Source organism: Lontra canadensis, unplaced genomic scaffold (genome assembly GCF_010015895.1).
Source record: "Lontra canadensis isolate GAN:19392208 unplaced genomic scaffold, GSC_riverotter_1.0 scaffold28, whole genome shotgun sequence".
Lineage (NCBI taxonomy): Eukaryota > Metazoa > Chordata > Mammalia > Carnivora > Mustelidae > Lontra > Lontra canadensis.
The window spans coordinates 11306910-11329290 of record NW_022631022.1 but is presented as its reverse complement, the minus strand read 5'-3'; the positions used below and the strand labels follow the sequence as shown (position 1 = coordinate 11329290).

The 22381-nt window shown below is 35.7% G+C and overlaps 1 protein-coding gene and 1 pseudogene across 2 annotated transcripts in view; one reads left to right on the top strand and one right to left on the bottom strand.

Annotated features, from left to right (window-relative positions):
- Nucleotides 1–22381, top strand: part of TCF12 (transcription factor 12) — a 381460-nt gene that overhangs the window by 27891 nt on the left and 331188 nt on the right. The window lies entirely within an intron of this gene.
- LOC116871950 lies at nt 20538–21094 on the bottom strand (annotated as a pseudogene).

The window sequence follows — 22381 nt, the reverse complement described above, 5'->3', positions numbered from 1 at the left end:
GGAGTTTCTGAGTGGGAGGTCATGACCTGAGCAGAAACAAAGAGTGGATGTTTAACTGACTGAGCCACCCAGATGCCCCTCTGTTACTGATTTTTAGTTTAATTCCACTGTGGTCAGAGAATGTACTTTGTATGAATTGATTTTTTTTCTCAATGTATTGAGTCTTGTTTTATGGCCTGGATATGGTTTGTCTTACAGATGTTCTGCATGAAGTTGAAATAATGCATCTCCTGCTCTGGTTTGATGGAGTGTTTTCTTTTTTTTTAGTATCAGTTCATTTTGGTTTACGGTATTGTTCAAGTCTTTTATATCCTTTCAGATTTTCTGTCTGGTTGACTCTTACAAGTTGTTGAAAGGGTAAATTGAAATCTCTGATTAGAATTGTGTCTTTTATTTATCTTTGTGGTTATATCAGTTTATTTTCACATATTTTGAAGCTCTTATTAAATGCATTAATTAGGATTGTTATGTCCTTTTGATGAATTGACTCTTTTATCATGATAAAATGGCCTCCTTTATCCTTGGTAATACTCTTTGGTTATAAACCTACTTTGCACGATATTTATATATATCCTTCAACTTTCTTTCTTTTTTTTTTTTTTTAAGATTTTATTTATTTGACAGACAGAGATCACAAGTAGGCAGAGAGGCAGGCAGAGAGAGAGGAAGGGAAGCAGGCTCCCTTCCCTGAGCCGAAGACAGAGGCTTTAACCCACTGAGCCACCCAGACGCCCCTATCCTTCAACTTTCTTTTGATGTGTTAGCATTGTATACCTTTTCTTTATTTTTTACTTTTAACTGTTCTATTTAAAGTACATTTATTGTAGGCAGCATATATTTGGGTTTTACTTTTCTATCCCGTCTGAAACCTTTGGTTTTAAATTGGAACATTTAATGTGGTTGTTAAAATGGTTAGACTTAAATCCATCTTCTTGCTATTTGTTTTATCTTGTGTTCTTTGTTGCCTTTTTCCTCTTTTCCTGCTTTTTTAAAATATTGATTATTTTTATGATTCTGTTTTATATTTTTATTACCTCATTAGGTATATTTTTAAAGTTATTTTAGTGGTTTAGCTCAGTGTATCATAAGTGATACTATGTCATTTCACATATAGTATAAGCACTTTACTATAATATAAACCCATCTCTCTCCTCCAGTCTTTCTGTTATTATTACTGTATAGAGAACCAATGGTTATTAGAGGGGAGGTGGTTTCTCTGTCATCAAGAATCTGTTTCTTGGGGTGCCTGTGAGGCTTAGTGGGTTAGGCCTCTGCCTTCAGCTCAGGTCATGATCCCAGTGTCCTGGGATTGAGCCCCACATTGAGCTCTCTGCTAAGCAGGGAGCCTGCTTCCTCCTCTCTCTCTGCCTGCCTACTTGTGATCTCTCTCTCTCTATGTGAAATAAATACAATCTTAAAAAAAAAAAAAGAATCTGTTCCTTGATTTGTGTCTCTCTCTTCTTCCGACTTTGCTCATTTGTTTTAAGTTTCACATATGAGTGAAATCATGGTGTTTGTCTTTCTCTGGCTTCACTTAGCAATGTACTCTGTAGTTCCAGTCGTGTCATTGCAAACAGTACGATTTCACTTTTTATGACTGAATAATATTCCATTGTATATATATGTGTGTTACATCTTTATCCATTCATCAGTTGATAGTGAATATCTTGGCTATTGTAAATAATGCTGTTATAAACATAGGGATGCATAGATCCCTTCAAAATAGAGTTTTTGTAGTATTTGGGTACATATGCAGTAGTGCAATTGCTGCATCTTAGGGTAGTTTTTGTTTTTAACTTTTTGAGGCACCACCTGACTGTTTTCTGCAGTGGCTACCCCAGTTTGCACTCCCCCCAACAGTACATGAGTGTTCCTTTTTCTCCACATCCTTGCCAGCACCTCTGGTTTTGTGTGATGTTGATTTTGGCCATTCTGACACGTGTGAGATTATATCTCATTGTAGTTTCGATTTGCATTTCCTTGATTGTAAGTGATAATGAGCATCTTTGCATGTATCTGTTGGCCATCTGTATTCTTCTTTGGAGAAATGTCTGTTCCTGTCTTCTGTCCATTTTTTAATTGGATTATTTGTTCTTTTGGATATTGAGTTAATTTTAAGTTCTTTATATATTTTGGGCCTAACCCTTTTCAGATATATCATTTGCAAGTATCTTTTCCCCTTCTGTAGGTTTCCTTTTAGTTTTATTGATTGCTTTTTCCTTTGCTGTGCAGAAACTTTTTATTTTGATGTAATCTCAGTGTTTTATTTTTGTTTTTGTTTCCGTTTGCCTCAGGAGACCTATCTAGTAAAAAGTTGTTAATGGCCAGTGTCAGAGAAATTATTGCCTGTGTTCTCTTCTAGGATTTTTATGGTTTCAGGTCTCACATATAGGTCTTTCATCCATTTTGAGTTTATTTTTGTGTATAGTGTAAGAAAGTGGTCCAATTTCATTCTTTTGCATGTGGCTGTCCAGTTTTCCCGACACCCTTTGTTGAAGAGTGTCATTTTCTCATTAGCTATTCTTTCCTGCTTTGTTGAAAATTTAGACGACCATATAGTTGTGGGTATATTTCTGAGTTTTCTATTCTGTTCCATTGATCTCTATGTCTGTTTTTGCACCAGTACCATACTATTTTCATTACTACAGATTTGTAATATAGCTTGAAGTTCAGAATTGTGATGCCTCCATCTTTGCTCTTCTTTTTCAGAATTGTTTTGGCTATTTGGGTCTTTTGTGGTTCCATACAAATGTTAGAATTGTTTTAGTTCTGTGAAAAATGCTCTTGGTATTTCAATAGGGATTTCATTACATCTGTAGATTGCTTTGGGTAATAAAGACATTTTAGCAATACTTCTTCCAATTCATGAGCATGGAATGTCTTTCCATTTCTTTGTGTCCTCTCCAATGTCCTACATCAGTATTTTATAGTTTTCAGAGTACAGGTCTTTCACGTCTTTGGTTAGCTTTATTCCTGGTGTATTTGTAAATGGAATTGATAACTTGATTTCTCTTCTGCTGCTTCATTATTGGTGTGTAAAAATGGAACAGATTTGGGCGCCTGGGGTGGCTCAGTGGGTTAAACCTCTGCCTTCGGCTCAGGTCATGATCTCAGGGTCCTGGGATTGAGCCCTGAATCAGGCTGTCTGGTCAGCGGGGAGCCCGCTCCCCCCCGCTCCCCCCCGCCTACCTCTCTGCCTACTTGTAATCTCTGTCAAATAAATAAAATTTAAAAAAAATGCAACAGATTTCTGTGCATTGGTTTTGCATGCTGCAATTTTATTTGTATATCAGTTCTAAGAGTTTTTTGGTGGAGTCTTTTGGGTTTTCTATGTAAAGTATCATGTCATCTGCAAATAGTGGAAATTGACTTCTTCCTTACTGATTTGGATGCGATTTATGTCTGAAAGTATGTATGTATATATATATATTTTTTTCTTTTTTTGGTCTGATTGCTCTGGCTGGGACTTCCAGTACTGTGTTGAATAAAAGTGGTGAGAGTGGACATCCTTGTTTTGTTCCTGACCTTGGGGGAAGAGCACTCAGTTTTTCCCCATTAAGGATGATGTTAGCTATGTGTTTTTCATATATGTCCTTTATCATTTTGAAGGTATAGTCCCTCTAAACCTACTTGGTTGAGGGTTTTTATCATGGATGGATGTTGTACTTTGTCAAATGCTTTTTCTGTGTCTACTGAAGTGATCATATGGTTCTTATCCTTTCTTATATATCATGTTGACTTGTGAGCACCAAACCTCCCTTACAACCAAGGAGTAAATCTCACTTGATTGTTGTGAATGATCTTCTTAATGTGTTTTTGGATTTGTTTGCTAATATTGTTGAGGATTTTTGTGTTTATGTTCATCAGGGATATTGGCCTCGTGTTCCCTTTTTTAGTGATGTCTTTATCTGGTTTTGGTTTCAGGGTAATGCTGGCCTCGTATAATGGATTTGGAAGTTTTCCTTCTGTTTTTTTTTGTAATATTTTGAGAAGAGCAGGTATTCATTCTTTTTTAAATGTTTAGTAGAATTTGCCTGTGAAGCCTGGACTTTTGTTATTAGGAGTTTTTTGATTCATGATTCAATTCCTTTGCTCTTTATTGGTCTGTTTAAATTTCCTATTTCTTCTTGGTTCAGTTTTGGTAGGTTATTTGTTTCTAGGAATTTATCCATTTCTATAATTGTATTTTTGTGATGTTGGTTGCTATTCTCCTCTCTTCTTTGTCATTTTATTTATTTCAGTCTTTTCTCTTTTTTTCCTTGATAAGTGTGGCAATAGGTTTGGCAATTTTATTATCTTTTTTTTTCCCCCAAAGAACCAGCTCCTGGTTTCATTTATTTATTTATTTATTTTTATTAGTTTTTATAGCATTTATTTTTCCTTTATTATTTTATTATTTCCTTCCAATTCTGCTGATTTTAGGTTTCATTAGTTCTTTTTGTAGCTCCTTTACGCGTAAGATTATGTTGATTATTTCAGGTTTTTCTTCTTGAGGTAGGCCCATATTGCTATATACTTCCCTCATAGAACTGCTTTTGCTGCATCTCAGAGGTTTTGGTCCATTTGTTTTCATACACTTTTTAATTTCATCTTTCATTTCCTGGTTGACCATTACTTAGCAGCATGTTATTTATCTTCCATGTATTTGTAGTCTTTCCAGATTTTTTGTTGTGGTTGACATCAGTCTTCTGAATATATTTATTAAGGCCATCTTCTCTAGTGTGTCATTGAAAGCCATTGTTTCCTTGTTGATTTTCTGTTTAGATGATCTCTGCATTGCTGTAAGTGGGATGTTAAAGTCCCCTACTATTATTGTATTATTGTTGATTAGCTCCTTTATGTTTGTTATTAGCTGCTTTATATATTTGGGTACTTCTGTGGTGGGTGCAAAAATATTTACAATTATTGTATCTTCTTTTTGCATTATCTTTATTATTATATAGCCTTTGTTATAAAGTCTCTTTTGTCAGATATAGGTATTGCTACTCCGTTTTGGGGGGTTTTTGTTTGTTTGTTTGTTTTAATGTTCATTTCCATGACAGACTTTTTTTGTCCCCTTACTTTCAATCTTTAGGTGTCTTTAGGTCTGGAATGATTTTCTTGGCATGCCTGGGTGGCTCAGTTGGTTAGGTGGCTGCCTTCTGCTCAGGTCATGATCCCAGGGTGCTGGGATAGAGTCCTGCATCAGGGTTCTTGCTACATGAGGGGTCTGCTGCTTCCTCTGCCTGTAGCTCCACCTCCTTGTGCTTGTTCCCTGTCTCTCTCTTCCTTTCTCTCTGACAAATAAATTCATAAAATTTTTATAAAAAAAAGATTTTCTTGCAGGCAGCATATAGATGGATCTTTTTTTTTTTTTTAAATCTATTCTGTCACCGTGTGTCTTTTGATTGGAGTGGTTAGGTCATTTACATTCAAAGTAATTATTGATACATATGTATTGTCATTTTATTAGTTATTTTATGGTTGTTTCTGAAGATTTTCTCTGTTCCTTTTCTTGTTTTTCTCTCATGGTTTGCTGATTTTCTTTAGTGATATATTTGGATTTCTTTCTCTTTATTCTTTCCATATTTATTCATGGTTTTGATGTATGGTTATCATTGGGTTTGTATATAATCTTTTCTGCATATAGCAATCTATGTTAAGTTGATGGTCATTTAATTTTGAAGTCATTCTTTACTCCTCCCCATGTTTTAGGTATATGTTATTAAATTTTACATCCTTTTATTTTGTGAGTTCCTTGACTGATTTTTTTCCAGAAATACTCATTTTTAATGCTTTTGTGTTTCCTGCCTTTTACTGTCATTTTTGGTCTCTCCTTTCCACTCAGAGAGTCCTCTTTAATATTTCTTGCAAGGCTGTTTTAGTGGTCATGAACTTTTTTAGTTTTTGTCTGGGAAACTCTTTATTTCTTCTATTCTGAATGATAGCCTTATTGTATAGATTATTCTTAGCTGCTGATTTTTCCCATTTAGCACCTTGAATATATCCTGCCACTATGGCTTATAAAGTTTCTGTTGAAAAATCCCTTAGTAGCCTTCTGGATTTTCCCTTGTAAGTTACTGTCTTCTTTTGTTTTGCTGCTTTAATTTTTTTTTTTTTTTAAGATTTTATTTATTTATTTGACAGAGAGAGAGAGATCATAAGTAGGCCGAGAGACAGGCAGAGAGAGAGGGGGAAGCAGGCTTCCTGCTGAGCAGAGAGCCCAATGCAGGGCTTGATTCCAATACCCTAAAATCATGACCTGAGCCGAAGGCAGAGGCTTACCCCACTGAGCGACCCAGGTGCCCCATTTTTTTTTTTCTTTATCACTATATTTTGCCAGTTTAATTATTGTACGTCTTGGTGTGGATCTGCTTTTGTTGATTTTGGGTTCTCTGCACCTCCTGGATGTGGATATGTTCCCTTCCCCAAGTTAGGGAAGTTTTCAGGTATTATTTCTTCTGATAAATTTTCTGTCTTCTTTTCTTTCTCTTCTGGGAATCCTATAATATCAATGTTACTGTGTTTGATCAAGTCATTAAGTTCTGTTCTCGTTTTATAAAATTCCTTTTTTCTTTCTTTTGTTCACCTTAATTACTTTCCATTACTCTTCTAGGTTATCATCAGTTCATTTCTCTCCTTCTTCCAGCCTGCTGTTCATTCCATCAAGTGTGTTTCTCATTTCATTTATTGAGCCCTTAATCTCTGCTATCTTATTATTCCTTATCCCTGTGTCATAGATCTTACTTACTTCTTCCACTCTTTTCTCAAGTCCAGTGAATATCCTTCTGATCATTACTTTAAATTCTCTATCAGGTATGTTACTTATATCTGTTTTGCTTAGGTGTCTGGCTGTGGGCTTGTTTTCTTTCTTTATTTGGGATAAATTTATTTCTTCTATTTTTATCTAAGTCTCTGTGTCTGTTTCTGTGCATTGAGAGTGTCAGCTGTGTCTCCTGTTCTTGAAGGTAATGGCCTTACGAAAAAGTGCCCTGCTGTGTAGTGTCCCCTGTTCCTCAGGGCCTGGCACATCCTGGAGTATCTCCATTGTGTGCTCTGTGTGCTCTGCTGTTTTGTCCTGGCTGATTTACTGCTCAAGTCAGTCGTCTGCAGAACCTCTCTTTGCCTTTTGAGGCAGTGTTTGGTCCCTGGCCTGAATATGGCACGTTCTAATTACATGTATTCTGGTCTGTTCATGAAATGAGACCTGTTGCCACCATCAGCAAAACCAAAACTCCAAAACTCCTGTGTTGGGAGACATGCGTGAGCAGGGGTTTGGGCCACTCTTCTTGGGGAGGGAGCCTGCTGTGCTGGGACTTAGGCAAATGTAACTGTGAAGGGCATTTCCACTGATGTACAGGGAGGGTAGGGCCTGATGTATGCAATTTAGGTACACAGTGTTGGTGCTGTGCTGGTGTCTGCAGGTCACCTCTTGCTTATGCTAAGGGGTAGGAGACAGAAATGGCATGAGCTCATCTCTTGAGGGGGTCTTTTTGTGAACTCCGTCTCTCTGGTCTGGAATGTGCTCTGAGATGAGCATATAATCTCCCCACTGTGTGCCACAGGCACTCTTCAGATCACTGTTTGCATGCTGTATTTCCATAGGTTGTTTGCCTGCCATCTCTCTAAGAGCGGCACAAGGCTCTCCTGGCTCTCACAGAGCCGAGCACATTGACCTTTAAAACTCCAGATGTTAAGCCCTGCTTGGGTTAAGGTTTCAAGAACTTACAAAATTTGGCCCCTTTTGCTTTCCAAGCCAACTGCTATGGGAATTGGTTTTTCCTGTATGCTCCTCTGTGTGCTAGTTTGTCTCTTGGCTTTCCAAGCCAACTGCTATGGGAATTGGTTTTTTTCCTGTATGCTCCCCTGTGTGCTAGTTTTTCTCTTGCCCTTCTTGGTGATTGTTGCTCCCTCCCCATCACAGTTTCTCTTCCAAAATGTGTCTCCATACTTCCTGCTTCCTTTGATGTGGCCTCTTCTCTGTCTTTTGTTGTAGAGTTTGTTCTCCTAGTGTTCAGGTCAACTTCTGGGGTAATTATGATTTTGATAGTTATCTAGTTGTATTTGGGGAACCAGATGACTGTAGGGTCCTCCTCCTCTACCATCATCTTCCAACCTTCTCATATATTGGTATTTACATATCTAGAAACTGATTTGTACTTTTTTATATCTTCCATGTCTCTAATCATTTTCAACGTATGGAATAGTTTATAAGAACTAACTTAATATTCTGGTCTGTTCATTGTTAGGTCTGTGTCAGTTGTGGTTGGATTTGATTGATTTTTTTCTGCCCCTCTGTATGGTTTGTACTTTTTTGCTTCTTTGTATGCCTGGTAATTTTGTATTATGTATTTTATGTATGTATTATATATTTTTGTATTATGAATTTTACCTCCCATGGCATTGTATATGTATTTCTGTATTACTAAAAATGTTGACGTTTGTTTTAGTTTGTAGTTAAATTACTTTGAAACAGCTTGGTCCTTTCTGGCCTTGCTTGGTAAGATTTGTTAGGTAGATTTATAGCAGTGCTTAATTTAAGGCTGATTATTCCTCACTACTGAAGGAATCTGTTTTTGTGTGTTCTACCAGTACCCCAGGATTCCAGTCTCCCTGCTAGGAACAGATACTATTACTGGCCCAGTGTGAGTGCCTGGCACTGTTACTTTTATTTTGGGGAGTTATTTTCTCTAAAGCTTCAGGTAGTTTCCTCATATGCATGTGTTGATTAGTACTCAAAAAGAACTGTCTGTAGGAATTTGCTTGCTCTCAGTGCTGCACTTAGATTCTCTGTCCTGTTCACTCTGTGAGGTTCATGTCCATGTTTTCAACTCTGAGTCCATCATTCTCCATCTTCATTCCACTTCTCTGTATCTAAGCCTGGAAACTTCCTCAAGTCAGTAAGTTTGGTCATTTGTAGAGCTTATATTATTTGTATCTTGCCTCTTGGAGATTAATGTTCTTTGTTGCCTGTTGTTCAGTGTCTTGAAAAGGCACTGACATTTATTTTCTTCATATTATCTTCATATTTTCTTCATATTATGCTTTTTTTTTCAGGCAAGAACGTAAATCTGTCTTTACTGGAAACAGAAGTTCTGCCTATTTATATTTAAATTAGTGTTTTAGAATTTTTAATTTAAGTATAGTCGACATATATATTTCAGGTGCACAACATACATAATGATTCAGCAGTTATATATATTACTAAATGCTCACCATAACAAATATAGTTACTGTGTCATCATGCAAATTTATTACAGTATTACTGACTATATTCCTTATGGTGTAATTTTTAATCTGCATCACCTATTTTATAACTGAAATTTGTACCTATTTTTCACATATTTTGCCTAACCCCCTGTCCTTTCTTTGGTAACCAGAAGTTTATTCTCTGTATTTCTGAGTCTGTTTCTAATTGTTCATTTTTTTTTTTTTTTAGATTTTACATAAAAGTGAAATCATATGGTATTTACCTTTTTCTGATTTATTTTACTTAGCATAATTTTCTCTAGGTCACCTATCCATGTAGTTACAAGTGACAAGATTTCATTCTTTTTTGTGGCTGGGTAATACTCCATTGTGTACATGTATCATATCTTCTTTATCCATTTACGTGTCAGTGGACACAGGTTGCTTCCATAGTGTGGCTGTTGTAAATAATGCTGCAATGAATATAGGGGTGCATATTTTTTTTTGAATTAGTGTTTTTGTTTTCTTTGAATATCTAGAAGTGGAGTTATTGGGTTGTATGGTACTTCTATTTTTAATTTTTTGAGGAATTCCCCACACTGTTTTCCACAGTGGATGCACCAATCTACAGACCTACTAATAGTGCACTAATGTTCCCTTTTTTCCACATCTTGGTCAGCAGTTGTTGTTTCTTGTCTTTTTGATACAGTCATTCTGATTAGCGTGAGGTGTTATGTCATTGTGGTTTTGTTTTGCATTTCCCTATTGATTAATGATGTCAAGCATCTTTTCATTGATCTGTTGGCCATGTCTTCTTTGGCAAAATGTAAGTTTAGGTCCTCTTCCCATTATTAAATTCGATTATTTATTTTTTTGGTGTTGTGTAAGTTCTTTATATATTTTAGATAGTAACCACCTATTAGGCATACATTTTTGAATATCTCTTTACATTCAGTAGATTGTCTTTTGTTTTGTTGTTGGTTTCTTTTGCTCTGCAAAAGTTTTTTAGTGTGGTGTAGTCCCAGTTGTTTAGTTTTCTTTTGTTTTCCCCTTGTCAAGGGAGACATGCAGAAAAATATTCCTAAAGCCAATGTCCAAGAGTTATTGCCTATATTTTCTTTTAGGTGTTTTATGTTTTCATATTTTAATTTAGGTCTTTAATCTGTTTTGAATTTATTTTTGTGTGTGATATAAGAAAGTGTTTCAATTTTATTCTTTTGAGTGTAGCTGTCCAGATTTCCCAGCACCAGTTATTGAAGAAACTGTCTTTTCCCGTTATATGCTTCTGCTTTAAATTATTTTTAAAAAAGAAAGTTCATTTCCACAGTTGCACTGGCCACATTCTAAGCATATTAGGCCATGTATTGTTGTATGTAGTATGCTCTTACATATATTAAAAGTTCACATAAAAACTGCAACTAGCTTTTTTTAACATAAAAATTATTGAGTTTATGCTTAAACTAGGTTTATGTTTCTAGCTTTTATTTTATTTATTTGTCAGAGCGAGAGGGAGGGTGAGCATGTGCACACAAATAGGGGGAGTGGCAGGCAGAGGGAGAAGCAGACTCCCCGCTGAGCAAGGAGTCCAAAGTGGGACTCTGTCCCAGGGTCCTGGGGTCATGACCAAAGGCAGGTTCTTATCCAGCTGAGCCAACCATGTGTCCCTGTATCTAGCTTTTTAATATTAAGAGAAATCTAGCTTTTTAATGTTAACAAGTTTATATTACCTTTCTAGTGGATTATGAAACTGAGAATGGGTTTCAACTTCAGTGCTTTTAAAAAAAAATCTTTATTATCTTTCTGTAGCAGAGTGAGAAAACTCTGTCTTGTTGGGTCATGTCTTATTTTGAATTTTTGTCTGTTTCTTATGGCAAATAGGATTCTGATTGATAATATTCTGTATCCTTTATATTGCCAGGACTAAGACAGTGCTTGGCATGTGGTAGCTATTTAGATACTTGTTCATTCAAGAAATATTTGAGCACTTACTATGAGCCTGGCATTTTCTTTGTGATATGTGGGTAAAAGACTAATTTGTGCTGCAAACCTAATAGACTCTGAGTATCCATTGTTTTCATCGAGAGGCTACAACACCCTAAAAGTGGTGTGAACCTGTATCCTAAACCTTAAACTAGATTTCTAGTCATTTCACCAGGTAAGATGGCACAACTGAGCTGCCTTATAATCAATCAGTCCAGTGGAAAAATAGTTCTTTCCTTGCCCTAGTGACTGTCAGAACTGTTTCATGTAGAGAGCAAAGTCTCTAACAGTTTGATGAGCACTCTTAAAGAGCTGTGAGATGTTAATCACCTGGCTTCATGAAAAATGGAAGTAAGAATCCAGTTTTTTTTTTTAAGATTTTATTTATTTATTTGAGAGAGAGAGAGTGAGCAAGAAAGAGGACAAGAATGTGGAGAGAGGCTGAGGGAGAGGGAGAGGCAGACTCCCTGCTGGGCAGGGAGCCTGATGCAGGGGGAGGGGCCTGATCCTGATCCCGATCCTGGGATTCCAGGATCATGACCTGTGTGGAAAACAGAGCCCCCCAGTCATCCCAGAATCCAGTTTTTATAGGAGAAAAAACCTTCTGCACATAGGAGACCATTTTCTTCCAAGAGTCTAATCCATTGTAAATTGAAGAATTGGGAGACAATTTAATCAATCTTTAAGTTTCTTGTTTTGACTTGGCTGTTGAGTCTACTTAATTGTTTAGAAAAAAATTTACATTCAGGATTCATATATCTACATTATTGAAATGGTTATGTATGTGTTTACCACTTCATAAAATTGCTTATAAAAAGGTCACGTTTTGGTGATGGTGCAGGCAAATACTGAATTAGATGAAGTTCACAGGCCATCTGTTTCATTTCATTTTGGTCTTGAAATAGTGAACTCATCATTCAATTTTTTGAAATGACAGAATTAATCTGAATAATCAGAGTAAATAGATGCTGTAAAATATAGTATCTTTTATCAATGAAATCACTATCTCTGAGTTGTAAAGCTAAAAAATGGATTTGTTAAATATGTAATTTATTTGTATTCTGATTTATCCGGAAAAGAATTTGAGTCAGAATATTCCCTTGTAGAAAAGAAATGATTAAATTAAGACTTACTAGCTACTCATGTGGATTTTTAAAATAGGGATTTAATTAATAATAAGTGGGTTTTGGAATTTGGTTTGAGTCATTTTTAAAATAAAATTCTATTTTTAAGTAATTTCAAAGGTCTTACAAATACATAGAGCAAAATTTAGGCTTCCAGAGATTTGATTTGATATTTGAGGTATTTTGATAGTTGTATCCAAAAATACTTAGCTAACCCAAAACTGTTTTATTGTGCCTTATCCTAATTCTTTGAGATTTAAACTATTCTTTAAGATGATATAAAACCATTAGTTCAGTAAATAAGTACCTGTTCTTTGTTAACTCCTTCAGGGATAAGAAAGATGTATTGGATATGGTTAATACTTTCCATATATCTAAAAAGAGAGACTATGTATACTATGTATACTATACTACTAATTCTAATACAGATATAAACCTTTTTTGGTATTGTAGACATGTTAGGAAAAATTAGTGTGAAAAAACTTAATGAATAAATGGGTTAACCCATCTGTCTTTTTCCCCTTGTGTATCTAACATTATTAAATAAAAACCACCAGAGTACAGTACTCTATAGTTATATTTGTATGAGTAGTCTCAAGATCTTACAGTATAATAGGTAACACAGTATAGTCAAATACATAGTATTATGCATGCAGTATTAGCATGTGGGGAATGAATGCCTGAAAATTGTTCTTCCTGAGGCTTTGTCTTAGTAATGGTTAAGATATACTTTCCATCATTTTCAAACTGCAGGCCATTACCCTTTAGTGAGTTGAGAAAACAATTTAGTGGATCTCACACATCATGATCAATGCAGTAGAACAGAAGCTATGAGAATGCATCGTATGTACTTACAGGATTGTTTTTATATAATTTTAGTTTGTTATATAAATATACATTTTTACACACTAGGTGGTGATATAAAATGTATTTAACAGTGGATGGTAGTAAAAAAAAAAAAAATCAACAGCAGCAACAATAAAAAACACCCCGAAAAAAACCTTTGAAAGCCATGATCTCCTAGTTGATTTTAGCTGCCAGTTTCTCTTTACTATTTTGTCAGGTGTGAAAATGATTGGATTTGCACATCTGAGGTGTGATGGGTTTGGTCTTTGTTAATGCAGCTTTGCAAAGTACTTGGCACTATGGCTTAAACTACACTCCAGATTCCTGTATTGAATAAAAGGTCTGTTACAACTGTTTTTATTCTAGGTAACCTTTAGTCTTTCAGATCACTGACCTTTAACTCGCCTTAGACATCTTCCTTTCCAGAAAGAGGGTAATTTCATTGACATTGGAGGCAATTGATGTTTCTATCCATGTGAAGGAAAGAGTGCAGAAACATGAAGAGAGAAACTAGAATGTAACTTTGTAAAAACCAAAACCAAAATACAGTATCGCAGAGGAGACAGTTCTTCCAGTTAATGATGTAACCTACCTATACCTCAGTTTGCAAAGAAAAAGGAGATTGTTGTTACTTGATTTCTCCGGTTATTTTCTCATAGAAAATGTGGAACTTTTCAGACATCTTTACTTCTCTTTCAGCTCTGGAATTCCATCAAATATTTGGAATGATATTATGAACAACTTGATTTTCGGGAATTCGGAACCCCTAATGAACTGGAAATGGACTGCATTCATTAATATGTGTGCATTTAAGTAATTTTCCATGAGCCTGTCTGGTCTGTTTGAAAAAGTTTATGTAGAAGAATTAAAAGCTCATAGCCTGCGTATTGGAAAAAAATATCTTGGAACTTTCCTTGAAGTAAATGTTTCTTTGAAGCAGATTTAATTTGTATTAATGTGTCAAGGCCACTGTTTTTCACTCCCTGTAGAATTATTTTTTGACACTGTAATGAAAATCAAATGCAAAAGATAAACTCTGCATTTGAATACTCTTTACTCTGACTTTCATTTTCTAGGAACACATATAGTTCTTAAAATTGAGGTTATTTTCAGAATCTTCGCAGGTCCTTGCCTTCATCATGCTTTTTCAGTGCTTGATTTTTAGAGTTTACTGTTACGGTATTTACTGTTAATATGAGAGCTACTTGAGCATAGAAAGCACAGCTTACTTGGTTTGGGAATGTGGAGCAGTATAAGTTGAGTATAGATGAAAAAATAATTTCTTTAGGTCAGAAGTATTTTACATCTAGAAACATACACTTGAACTCTGGCTGTGATTTTTCACATGTGCCGTTTATTAGCAGATATGTTCTTTATGAAATTTTGACAGTATACTTTGTAACCTCTAACTTTCAGAGCCTCTACTCTTTCTTCATAAGGAAAGTTTTAATTCTAGGCAGAATTTAGCTTCGTTTGTTTAAATAAGATGCTAAATCTTCAGTCAGGGTAGGGGACATTCTTAACCAAGGGATCACAGCTGTATTTTTATTCAGGTTTCTTCTTTTTTTAAGGAAAGTGTTTTGAGATATATGAAAAGGGAGAAATCTTTGATCAAATTTCAGTTGGACTCAGGGTTTTATTTAATTGGCTTTCATACTTTAGTACGTCTGCTTTATAATGGAGATTCCCACCCACAGTTTTCTCTCCTCTTTAGATGCAGCTGCTTATTTTGAAGTAACTCTGGTTTTCCATGAATTGGGAGATATTGTTGATAACTTGTATTACAGCAAGTAAAAATTGTTAGGCTTGTGACACAGGATATTCCCTGTGCCTGGAGGAGGAAACAGGCCAAGTTTGAACCTTGTTCATGTATGTATCATAGGGTGCTGCTAACTTGGTTCCTTGAGAACATGAGATTGCCATAGCAACAAAGGCTCTTTCAAGGCAGAAATCTTGGCAGAACAGTCGGGTCTTTGAAGTGCGGGTTGTGTTGATAGGAAAGGATCCAGTCAGCAGTAAGCATGCAACTGTAGGCCAGCACAAGGAAAATAAGCATTTAGTTTTTAGCTTTAGCTTGAAAGCAAGTATATTTTGAGTTTCCCCCCAAAGCTAATCTTAGCTCCAAACAAATATTTATATGAGGTTTTCTTTTCACATGTATGCTGTTTCAAGAACATAAGTTCCCAAGCATGTGCTGTGTGATACTTTGGCTGGCCAAAGATTGTTTTAATTTTTGGAAAAATCAGTGTAGTATAATGCATTCTAATATTAATACGTTTGGTTTTAAAAGCAGAGTAGATAAAAATCATTAAAAATTGGGGCGCTGGGGTGACTCAGTGGGTTAAGCCTCTGCCTTCAGCTCAGGTCATGATTTCAGGGTCCTGAGACCGAGCCCCACATCAGGCTCTCTGCTCAGTGGGGAGCCTGCTTCCCTTCCTCTCTCTCTGCCTGCCTCTCTGCCTACTTGTGATCTCTGTCTGTCAAATAAATAAAATCTTTTAAAACATCTTAAAAATTACTCAGTTCAGAGTTTGGTCTTGTTTAAAAACTAGTAAAAAACACAAGTAAATCTTCAAACTCCATGATTTGCCTTCTGTTCTCAGGATCGTTATTTTAGCTAACCAACTTTCTCTCTCTGTTCTGCATCCTGAATCTCCACCTTCATCATGGTTTTGCTCTTGTGGCTGTTCTTGCATCTTCTTTTTTATGTGTTTTTGTGTTGTGTGCTAGACCTAGTGTCTTAATAATAAGCTTTTTTTGATAGAAATTGTGTCCTCCACTCTGGTGCCTTTTAAGAAAAGACTGGACACATGGTTAGGACTTGGTAAAAACTAGTTTATTGATGGTTTTAAATTGAAATATATTGATCAAGAAATCATATTCAAATAATAGACTAGCCTTTTATTTTATTTATTTTTTTTAAGATTTTATTTATTTATTTGACAGAGATTACAAGTAGGCAGAGAGGCAGGCAGAGAGAGAGAAGGAAGCAGGTTCCCTGCTGAGCAGAGAGCCTGATGTGGGGCTCGATCCCAGGACCCTGAGACCGTGACCTGAGCTGAAGGCAGAGGCTTTTAACCCACTGAGCCACCCAGGCGCCCCTAGACTAGCCTTTTAATAGGTTGTATATGTAGTCACTGTAGATAGTGTGCTATCTTGAGGATGCTGTGTTATTTTTAATGCTTGATCCCAGGATGGATAATAATTTGTATAATTTTTTCCCCATCCATACTTACTCATCTTACACTGGTGAACCCAGAAATTATTTGGATGACTTTTCTCACTCCTTCCAGAGAATGGTACATGTAACTGGTATCATTTTAGATGCCTAGGAGAGAAGGGAATACAGCACGTAGAGTGAAGGACTTGGGTACGAGGGCTTAATTCTTTTTTTTTTTTTTTCTTTTTTAAAGATTTTATTTATTTACTTGAGAGGGTGAGAGAGAGAGCATGAGAGGGGAGGAGGTGGGAGGGAGAAGCAGACTCCCTGCTGAGCAGGGCAAAGGCTTAATTCTTTTTTGGAAATGGGATGCATGTGTCACTTCTGTATTATACTTAGTTACCTCCTGTGTGGATGACTTGTTTGAACTTTTCCATATGGTACTTTTACTATTCTTTTCTGTTATGTCTTTTTTTTTTTTAAGAAGCTGGTAAAACTTTTAAGGAAAGCCGTTCAAGGGACCAGGTAGAAGTCTTGCCATTTTGATTTATTAGAAGCTATTGAAATGATAACCCTGTTTTAAGCACTACTATCTGCAAATTTAAAATACAGTTCCTGCTTTTTAGCCTAGTTGAAAAGGGAAAATTTTTGGTATTAAAGAAACTTGAAAACAATTTTCTCCTTCTAATCTAAAAATGAAGAGAAAGAGCAAATCTAGCTGCTGAATTAGGTTTTTAAGATTATTTTCTTATCCCATCTGAAAAAGAATCCATTGGATATTTGCATGCATTTTTATACCAAGAAATGTTAAACTTTATCCGTTGTTTTTAAAAGTCATTATTCATTTAAGAAGTATCTAAAGTACATAATTAAATTCAAAATTCACATTAGGCTTTTTGCCTTTGTTTACTGAGCAGGTTTAGGGGAAATGCCCAGGGCCTAAGGGGGTTCTTGGGTCTTTTGGGTCAGATAAAACTTTAGGGATATTCCCCCTTCACAGGATAGTTATTTTTCCCTTAATACAAGTAGAGTAAAGAGACTCTTGCAATTAGCTGATAGGGAAAATGATTTGACAGTTGAGGATTTACATATCATTTGTCATTGTTTCAGATAGTATAAGTTATAGTCAGTTGAATTTTCTTGAAGAAGCAACACTTTGTTTTAGTCACTTTTGAATAAAATCTTTATAAACTGTATTTTGAGTTTTGTTTTCTTAAAGCTTACTGGATATTTAGCTTTGTCAGGGTTATAGTCATGAATATTTCTTGTACTTTGCTCTAATACAGGGATATTTATTATGATGATGGTTGGTAGGGTTCTTTGGTTCTATGGGACTCTTTTTCTGATTTCTGTGCATGTATATATGTGGCATTTTTATTTTTTATTTCCTTATTACCTATAGTAATTTCTTACCTTGTCAGTTTTTATCAGGACTGAGCAGTTTTTGGCTTTTATTATGCTGTGTAGTCTATTTGGTTCTATAATCTAACCTGCTAAAAACTGACTAGGATTAATGATGTAGGTAAGTTGTAAAGTCTCTTGTTAAAATCAAGAGACTCTTTTGGTATATGAAAGTAAGCCAGGGAATGATTTTCACCTCTCTTGTGGGGAAGAGTGCATCAGCTTTATTTAAGCTTTTTTTTTTTCTAGCTTATTTCTCTGTTTGCTTCTGGTTATTGTTGATTGCAGTCACTTGATATGTGGCTACGAGATATATAGACTGTTGTGATTTCTTCTTCAAGTGACTTTGATATTAAAAGCAATTTATTAAATATTTTTTCTTTCATATAGTAACAAAATTTGAAAAACATAACAAAGTAAATGATTTATATATATTAAATATATTTGAATATGAACTCAACCAATTGTGAATTAAAGGTATATCAAGTACTTATTAGTAAATAACAGAAATGTTTTTGGCATAAAATGGATTGATTTGGATTTATAATTATTGGTAGTGATTACTTCATTAAATCTAATATGCCCTGACCAAGGAACATTCTTCTGAATACCTTCTAGTCTTTTCTGGTGTGAAGAAGCCTTTTTGTAAATGTAAAAGAAAATAAAGAATATTTAAATCATCCCTTTTGGTTATTGAGGGCAGAGATTGAATGGCTCAGTTAAATACTTGTCAAGGATATTCTTTGGTACTGGATGAAACATAGTTTACTAAAATGTTGGGTTCTGTATAGCTCCTGAAACTCATAGCTACTATATGAACCTTTTTAAAACTTTGGCTTCCATTCATTCTTCTGTGTTTGTCAGTCTGTCTAGTTCACTGAGTGAGGAGGATAGAGCTGTGTCTGCCAAGGCCCAGATGTGCCTCTTTCCTCACTGTGGCACTCTTGGCTTTTTGCTGAGTTTTCTGTATTAGGGAGTAGGCCAAGTTCATTGGGGAAGAAGTAGGGAACCAACTGGTTAGGACTTGTTCTGGTTCAAAAAAGTTCATAAAGGGGGAGAGGATTGTCATTACCTAAATGGTGTGGGGAGGGGCACTACTGCAGGTTTTTCAGCTCAGTCTCTCTGCAGTGAGAGGAGGAGATCAAGTATAAGGGCATATACTCCTATTTCTATCCATTGGTGCTCTTCTAATCTGAGGAACTTGAACACAGTAACCATAGTAGAATTGCTTTAAAAAAAAAAAAGGAGTGTTGTTTCATATTATGCTAGTTAAGTGGAAGAGTTTCTCTTTTAGCTAGATTAAAAAATTATAAATTTTTTGAGCTTCTCAGTGGTTACTAAACGAGAATATAATTTTGATCCCTGTTGGGGCACCTGGCTGGCTCAGTCGGTAGAACATGTGACTCTTGATCTCAGGATCATGAGTTTTACTTACTTAAATAAATGAATAAACTTAAACTAAATTTTAAATTTAAAGTAAATTTAAAAAATAATAATTTTGATTCCATTTCTTTGGCTTGTGTTTAATTAGAAATAGTTGAAAAAGCTGGCTTCCATTATTTTCTTTTGGATCTATTCATAATATTACTTTTAGAACACGAACCAGAAGAAGTCAGATTACTTTTCAGTCAATTTGAAACAAATAGGAGCCATTTTCAAGTGTAGAAGCTTGGCTTTGACTTTCACTCTGACTGAAATGGGAAGCTATTGGAGGGAATGACATCTCATTTAATGTTTTAAGAGGATTACCCTGGTTGCAGTGTAGAGAATAGGGTAGAAAAAAGAGACCTCTTAGGAGGCTAAGAACATTGGTTAAATTTGAAATATACACTGAAGGTAGAACTGATAAAACAGAAAGAATAGTTACTCTAGTTGAGAATGGAGAAGACTAAAGGAGTAGGTTCTTTTTTTTTTTTTGACTTTATTTATTTATTTGACAGAGATCACAAGTAGGCTGAGAGGCAGGCAGAGAAAGGGGAAAGCAGGCTCCCCGCTGAGCAGAGAGCCCAATGCGGCGGGGCTCCATCCCAGGATCCTGGGATGATGACCTGAGCTGAAGGCAGAGGCTTTACCCCACTGAGCCACCCAAGTGCCCTGGTCCTTTTTTTTTTTTTTTTAAATCAGCATATGCTGGTTGCTTTAACTTTTTACTTTAAAGACAAGACCGCCCCCCCCCCAAAAAAAAAGACCAAAATCAAAACCTTTAAACTTATACTTTTCAACCTGAAGGAGTCAAATAATAGCTACAGTTCTAAAATAGCATCAATAAAGCCCAGTATTATTCTTAATGAATATTAATGGGCTCTACTGAAACAAGGTATAAAATATAAATCTCTTATTTTGTACTTAATTTGAAGTGTTGCCACTGAAATCAATTATAGATGTTTATTCTGAAATATGCTACTATGAAAGTTGGAGATTCAAATGCTGGTAGTGGTTATTCAAAATTAAATTTATGGAATACCCAGATAATAGGTTTAATTGGAACCTGTAGACAGTTTTTTTTTTTTTTTAAGATTTTATTTATTCATTTGACAGACAGAGATCACAAGTAGGCAGAGAGAGGCAGGCAGAGAGAGAGAGGAGGAAGCAGGCTCCCCGCGGAGCAGAGAGCCCGATGTGGGGCTCGATCCCAGGACACCGGGATCATGACCTGAGCCGCAGGCAGAAGCTTTAACCCACTGAGCCACCCAGGTGCCCCTGGAACCTGTAGACAGTTTTGAAATACTCATTAACAACAATTTTTTTTAAAGACATAGAAGGCTGTTGTTTTATATAATTGGATGTTTTAAAATCATCTCCCTTTAGTGCTTTCAATCTTCACATGGTCATTAAGCAAAGACCCCAAATAATTTCAAATGACCACAGATACTGTGTAGGCAGAAATTCTCATGTGTCAGTACTTTTAATGTTGTGTACATCAGATTTTAGTGAAAAGATGACTAGAGACAAGATGCAAACCTTCTATTTTCAAGACTAACACAACAGATTATACAGTAAACTGAGCTTATATTTCATCATCAAGTATGGTTCTCCCATTAGTTTATTTTGTGACAGGTCAAGAATATCTTCAAATCCAGTAGTCCCATCATTACTCTTCAGAATATCCAATGAAAGGTTTGATCTTGGAAGAAATAGAAGCTGAACCTGCTACACAACCTTGAACTTCATTTGAAATTTTAGTGGAGCAAATAGACCATGGGTGTTCTCAGTGTGGAAAAATTCATTTTATCTTGGTTGAGCTGGAAATTATTTTCTGATAATTCAAGAAGATGACTGGGTGAAAGTTTGTTTTCATACAAGGAAAACCTTTCAAATATGATCATGGCTTTCAAAAGGTCCACTGGTTGAAAGTTCAGTAATTGGAATACTGTCCTTTAACTGGGATCGAAGTTCTCTGACATTCATGTTCAGCTTGTTCTGTGAGTAGCCCAGTTCATTTTTTAAGAAAAAGGATTGGGAATCCACTTTCAGACATGCTAAATACCTATTAGACATTCAGTTGGTGGTATTAGTAGTAATTCAATATTCTGGTCTGGGATGTTCTAGAGAAGTGAGCTAGAGATTATACTCTTGGGATCATCTGAAAATATGGAATTTAAAGTGACGGGATTGGAGTGAATATACATGAAAAAGAGATGGAAAGACTGTATATGCACTTCAGCATTTACAGGTTGAGGTGATGAGCAGGACAGACTTAAGAAGCCCTGTCCAGAAATACAGTAGGAAAACAAGGCAAGTATGGTATCATGGAAGCCATATGAAGAGAGAGTTTTAAGGAAGAGGGGCTGCTAATAAGGGTATTAAGTGGTGCTGGTAAGACAATTAAGATGAAGATGACGAACTGACCACTTGATTTAATTATGTGGAGGTCATTGGTGACTTCGAAAGGAGCAGTAGTGGTAGACTGGAAGGAACAGGAGTCTAGTGGGAAGAAGTTTAGGAGAGTGGAAGGAAAGAAATAGAGACAGCAAATACAGGCTCTTTATCCCAGAATCTTGCTCTTGTGGGAAAGATAGAAAATGTGCTGTTGTGTAGTTGTGTGATGATGGGGAGAGGTAAGTGGGTCAGAAATAGTTTTTAATCTTTTTTTATCTCTTTTAAGAATTAATATAGCATATTTATAGGGTCATGGAAGTGAGTTAGTAGAGAGAAAAAGAACTGATGTTACTGGAGGGAGAGGAAGAATTGCTTGAGCTGAGAGGAGGATAGATCAAATGCACAGGTGGAGGGAATAGGTTTGGCTAAGAACAGTGGCAGCTCGTGGTAGCAAGTGAGAAAGTAAAGTGCATTAAATTAATCAGTATGTTCATTTTTTAGAAATATAGAAGTGTAAATACTGTTACAGTATTACTTTCTCTCTACATGACTTTTATTAAATCTAATAATAAATATGTGAATATTATGATAAAGTTTGTATTGAAAGGTATGGAGGAGGTATAAAATCTTTCTATTTAAAGAAAGCAGTTGAAATATATTTAAGTAATTTTGCCCTTCATACAAAGTCACTGTCATTCTCCATGGTTATTAATTGATGGACGTAACTTTTAAGATAATATTTGTAAATCAGCACATCCTAACATGCTTTAGCTTACTTACACAACTAGTGTAAATAATCATTGTCAATTTTATGTGATTAGACCAGTTAGTATTAGCATGGCCGCTTCATGGTGACTGAGTATAGATGTGGTATAGATGTGGT